The sequence below is a fragment of the Dendropsophus ebraccatus genome, chromosome 12 (genome assembly GCF_027789765.1).
Source record: "Dendropsophus ebraccatus isolate aDenEbr1 chromosome 12, aDenEbr1.pat, whole genome shotgun sequence".
NCBI lineage: Eukaryota > Metazoa > Chordata > Amphibia > Anura > Hylidae > Dendropsophus > Dendropsophus ebraccatus.
In genome coordinates, this window is record NC_091465.1 from 36,948,630 (window position 1) to 36,955,382 (window position 6,753).

Consider the following 6,753-nt stretch of genomic DNA (forward strand, 5'->3'; position numbering starts at 1 on the left):
AAATATGAGGAAGAGAAGTGTGAGCAGAGGCCTCTGTATACCAGACTGATCCTTCCCTTCATATATATATATATATATAACATACCAGACTGATCCTCCCCTTCATATAAATATTATACCTGACTGATCCTCCCCTTCATATAAATATTACACCTGACTGATCCTCCCCTTCATATAAATATTATACCTGACTGATCCTCCCCTTCATATAAATATTACACCTGACTGATCCTCCCCTTCATATAAATATTATATCTGACTGATCCTCCCCTTCATATAAATATTACACCTGACTGATCCTCCCCTTCATATAAATATTATACCTGACTGATCCTCCCCTTCATGTTAAATTATACATTATATAATTTATTATTTATTTCTATTCCTCATAACAACCTGTGACACTACAGCTGGTGCCGAACTACTACTCCCAGCATGCCTGGACAGCCATAGGTTGTGGAACACTGTAGAAAAGATGGGATGGGAGGGCATGACCTGCGTATCATTAGGCTATGTTCACACAACGTATTTTCGGAAAAGTATTAAGCAACAACGGCCGTGATTATTCCGAAAATATACGTTACCTGGCCTCTATGGAATCCTGGCCGGAGCATATACACATAGTATACACATATACACCTGGTATGATCTTTTCAGAGACCGGCCGTTCTCATACGCATACGATTGGTCTCATACGCAGTCTAAACATAGCTTCACAGTGCATATGTCCCTTATAGCCAGCACCTTCCCAGCATTTCTGGCCGAGTTACTAGTTTCTGCTGCCGCTTAATGTAACTAAAAATATAAAATAAAATACATGTTTTAGAGCCATGTTAGATAACTATTACAGGGAAACCATCAGCTGATTCTGACACGTTTCTTCTTTCCTTAACCCCTTAAGGACGGGGCCAATTTCGATTTTTGCGTTTTCGTTTTTTCCTCCTTGTGCTTAAAAGGCCATAGCAGTTGCATTTTTACACCTAGAAACCCAAATGAGCCCTTATTTTTTGCGCCACTAATTGTACTTTGTAATGAGAGGCTGAATTTTTTCATAAAGTACACTGCAAAACCAGAAAAAAAATAAACGTATGGTGAAATTAAAAAAAAAACAAAAAAAAACGCATTTTGTGTATTTGAGGGGTATTTGTTTTTACGCCATTCGCCCTGGGGTAAAACTGACTTGTTATACATGTTCCTCAAGTCGTTACGATTAAAACAATATATAACATGTATAACTTTCCTTGTATCTGATGGCCTGTAAAAAATTCAAACCATTGTTAACAAATATACGTTCCTTAAAATCGCTCCATTCCCAGGATTATAGCACTTTTATCCTTTGGTCCATGGGGCTGTGCGAGGTGTCATTTTTTGTGCCATGATGTGATCTTTCTATCGGTACCTTGATTGCGCACATGCGACTTTTTGATCACTTTTTATTACAATTTTCCTGGATTTGATGCGACCAAAAATGCTTAATTTTTCATTTTGGGATTTTTTGCACTTAAAACCGTGCGAGATCAGGAATGTAATTAATTAATAGTTCGGGCGATTACGCACGCGGCGATAGCAAACATGTTTATTTATTTGTTTATTTTTATTTATAACCTGGGAAAAGGGGGGTGATTCAGACTTTTATTAGGGGAGGGGGATTTTTACTAATAACAATACTTTTTTTTTTACCTTCACACTTATACTAGAAGCCCCCCTGGGGTTAGGGTTATTCCCCCTGGGGTTAGGGTTATTCCCCCTGGGGTTAGGGTTATTCCCCCTGGGGTTAGGGTTATTCCCCCTAGGGGACTTCTAGTATAAGGGGACAAACACACTTGCCGGATCCCGGCCCTATTCTTTCAATGTTAGGCAAAATCGCAGCAGGGATGTACATTGGTTGATTGGTTGCTAGGGGCAACTGAGCCAGTTTCACTTTACACCATGTTTAAAAATCTCCCCCAATATGTACATTACCCTGGTGGACAGTGGACGTTCCTCGGCCCCTCAATGCACCTCCCACCCGGCAGCTCATACTTCCCCTCCTACTACATCTCACACTTAGGTAGTAACAGCGCCTGTACGGGTCGGGTGGCCCGGTGTGACAGTGCACTGAGGAGCAGTGTACATATAAGCAGGTTTGTATGAAATAAATAAAAATAATTATAACCCGGAATACACCTTTAACATAATGTGCTCTTGTTCTTATTGTTATGCACATTAGCTACATAACCATGTGATTCTTATGTCCATTCTCATTGGTTTAAAGGGGTTATCCAGGAACAGAAAACTTTTCACAACTTTACTTTTTCACAAAAACAGCACCAGGGGTCCCCAGATTGTGTGTAGCATTATAATTAAAAGGGTTATCCAGCGCTACAAGAACATGGCCACTTTCCTCCAGAGACAGCCCCACTCTTGTCTCCAGCTTGGGGCGGGTTTTTGCTGCTCAGTTCCATTGAAGTGAATGGAGCTTAATTGCAAACTGCACCTGAACTGGAGACAAGAGTGGTGCCATGTTTTTGTAGCACTGGATAACCCCTTTAAGTTCCATTCACTTTAATGGAACTGAGTTGCAAAACCACACCCAAACTGAGGACAGGAGAGGTGCTGTTCCAGTAAGAAACCAGCAATGCTTTCTGAGCCTGGATAACCCCTTTAACATTCTTTGTAGACTGTGACCTCACTATGTTCCGACAGCTATGACGGCAGCAATGCTGCAAACATGTCTGCTTTCTGTTTTTATTAAAAGGGTTATCTTTTAAATTAATAGGTTTCAAAAAGCTATGTAGATTTTTAATTTACTTCTATTTAAAAATCTTTCCATAATTATCAGCTGCTGTATGTCCTGCAGGAAGTGTTGTTCTCTTTTCAGTCTGACACAGTGCTCTCTGCTGCCACCCCTGTCCGAGACAGGAAGTGTCCAGAGCAAATCCACACAGAAAACCTCTTCGGCTCTGGACAGTTCCTGACATGGATAGAGGTGACAGCATAAAGCACTGTGTCAGACTGAAAAGAATACACCACTTCCTGCAGGACATACAGCAGCTGATTTTCAAGTAAATTACAGATCTATATAACTTTCTGAAACCAGTTGATTTAAAAAAAATTTTTTTTCACTGGATAAACCCTTAACCCCTTGCCTCCGCAGCCTGTTTTGGCCTTAATGCCCAGGGCCTATTTTTCAAATCTGACCTGTCTCTCTTTATGTAGTGATAACTCTGCGATGCTTTTAACTATTGCGGTTATTCTGAGATTGTTTTTTTCGTGACATATTCCTCTTTATCCGACATGGAGAGAGAGAAGCGGCTGCACATCACACCTATGGCTGATACCAATGCTGCTAAGCCTATTTTAGGGGGGGCACTTTGGGTCTGGTCCTTTGACATGGGGGTTGCAGGGCCATTCCATGGCCTCCCTTCCCTGCATGTGCACGCTTTGCGGGGGTGGCGATCACTGACCGACACGGTGTGGAGTTAGCGTAGGGACCCGTGTGAACCAGGAGACCTGCACGTTGGTACACAGGGCGATATGGCTTGATCAATTAATATTCCAACATCCTGAAGTTGGTTTTTTAAAATAGGCTTAGCAGCATTAGTATCAGCCATAGGTGTGATGTGCAGCCGCTCCTCTCTCTCCATGTCGGATATTCCTCTTTATGTTTGTGGTATACTTTGGTTGATACACTCAGAAGTTTTTTTGTAATTTGTGCAAAAGTTTGAAAAATTTCTTTATATTCGAAATTCTTTTTTCCAAACATGGTGTAAAGTAAAACTGGCTCAGTTGCCCCTAGCAACCAATCATATTCCACCTTTTTATTCCTCACAGACTCTTTGGAAAATGAAAGGTGGAATCTGATTGGTTGCTAGGGGCAACTGAGCCAGTTTCACTTTACACCATGTGTGATAAATCTCCCCCATAGTTTTTAAAAAAGGTTTAAATTTTCTTTAAAGCCCTCAAATATAAGGAAAGTTATATATATCGTTGTAATTGTACTGACTTGAGGAACAGAGATAACATGTCAGTTTTACCATAGGGTGAACATGGAAACACAACCCCCCCGCCCCCCCCCCCCCCCAGATATGAAATTTCACTGCGCAATTATTTTTACAGTTTTGCTGCATGTTTTATGAAGAAACTAAAGTGTCTCTGCAGAAGTCAGTAGTAGCGGCGATTTTAAGATACTTTGTAATTGGGTTTATTAGCCGAAAAATGCATTTTTATCATGAAAAAGCAATTTGAAGCTTTCCCTCCTGTCTTCCTGGTTCTCTATGAAGAGGGAAGGGGTGGAGGGAGATGAGGCACCAAAACTGGAAAACAAAGAGTTAACTAACAACTACTTCACTGGGCTATCTCCTCTGAAGTCAGCACTGACTTCTCTGACCTCTAAATAGGGGCTTTCAGCGGCTCCCTGGCTGTGTAATCCTTTGTTCTCTGCTCTCTGCTGGCGACTAATCTCCCTCCTTCCTCCTCCCCCCTTCTCCATAGACCAGACAGGATCCGACTGATGTAAAATAGTTGAGATTTCCTGATAATTAGCAGTGGACGATAGAAAGGCGAGCAGTGGTGGTGGTGGGGGGGGGGGGGGGGGGGGGGGGGGGCCTGGGAAAAGTCTTTTTAAATGCAGATAATGGCATATTTACCTAATAAAACAAATTACAAAGTTTCTTAAAATCGCCTGGACTATTGATTCCTGCAGAACAAAAAAAATTACGACGGTGACTTAAGTCTGTCAATGCAAAGTACAATCGGCGTTGCAAAAAATAAGGGCTCATGTGGGTGCAAGCACTATCGCCTTTTAAACACAACAAGAAAAAGAAAGCTCAAAAACGGAAAAACTAACCAGTTGACTACTACACATTGAACCTATTCCATTCACTTGTGTATTGATACCGCCACCTACTGCCCTCTCAAGATCACTACAATTGTCTGCTATTGCCCAACTTTTTTTAATTTATATTTTTATAAAATATATTTTTTATAAAAAATATTTTTATATTTATGTTTTATGCAGTTTAACTCTCCATGTGTATAATCTTCTGCAACCACAGGGCTCAGTCTACCTGGAGATGTTACGGTTCATAGTGCTATGCCAGCACTCCTACTCAGCTAATCTTCCTAGAGGATCCCCAAATCACTGCCTTCCTACAACTGACCCCCCTGCCTTCACTAGACATATTGCTGATATCTGTCATACTGGAGGCATTCAAGTGAAAAATTGCTACGCTCTCTGTATGACCCAGGTCTGACTTCTGCCACTCCCTTAAGGGCCGATACTGCCATCTACTGACCTCTTAAGATCACTACAGTTTATTGCCACGCTCCAGCATCCTTTTCAGGTAACCGCAAGAAAATCTGCTGACATCTTTCACTTATGCTGCGTTTACACGTAACGATTATCGTGCGAATTTGCGCGATAACGGTCGAATTGGAACGATAATCGTACGTGTAAACGCAGCGAACGATCGAACGACGCACGATAAATCGTACATCGTGATCTTTCATCAGGTCAGCAAATCGTCGTTCATCGTACGCAAAAAAATTCGCAAATCGTTCCGTGTGAACAGTCGTTCGCCGATTTAATGTGTGAGATAGGCTTAAACGATCGCAGTGCGAATTTTCGTACGATATATCGTACCGTCTAAACGCTGATCGTTATAAAAAAAAAATCGTATATCCGACACCGCTAATCGTACGATCGGGCCAATAATCGTTACGTGTAAACGCAGCATTAGTTGGTGGAATTTGTCCTTGTCCCTGTCCTTGATTAACAAATGGGCTAAGGGGATAAGTGTGAGGGAACCCAGAATTACTAATACTACTCTCCCGTGATCACACTTACTTACTTAACTTACCTCAAAATGAAGTAGACAACTTGGAAAATAGGTAATTATCGTAATAACATGAGATTGCTGGGAATGCCTACATTGGTGTATCCGTCTCATTAGAAGAAACTTTGGACATGTTGCAGAGAAATGTCAAAAATTTTGAGGTGTTCAGACCCCCATTGATCTCTAAGGATATGTTTACACTAAATAAAAGTGAGCAGAGAGCAGTGGCGTGCGAGCCATGGCATTGACACTCTGAGGGAGGAGGGATTTCGAGTGTTCGTGGCAGGGACTCAGCGCAAAATTCTGCCACTTTTACTCAGTGTGAACTTACCCTAAAAAGGAGCAAGGAGAAGCACACAGTTATGCACTTCACTCCTCATCTTGTTATGATGTTCATTTCCCTGCACGAGACAAGCTTCATTATAAGTCTGTGTACAATAACTCGTCTTGTGCATTGAGACTTAAAAGTTTCTGCAATACAACACTCCAACCGAAAACTGATCACTGTTAGTCACTAATGTGAAAATCCCTCCCACGTCCTCTTCATCCTTAGGCTAGATTCACACTGCGTTTTTGCAATCCGTTTTTTTCATCAGTTGTTTGCAAAAAACGTATGAAAAAAACGGATGCATTTGTGTGCATCTGTTTTCCCATTAACTTCCATTGTAAAAAAAAAAAGGATCAGTTTTTTTTAACAGACACAAAAGTAGTGTCAGCTAAAAGCATCCGTTTTTTTCATTTGTTTTTTTTTTAAAAACTGATGAAAAAAACGGATTGCAGAAATCGATAGTACAAGCGATTTTAAGAAACTGTAATAGGCTTTATTAGGCAAAAAAGCCTCTTTCTATACTCAAAAATAACCTAAAGAGAGGGGAGGGGCAGAGGGGGATGAGTTAAGAGGAAGAGGAGACAAGCAGCCGTACAGTTTGGAGACCGT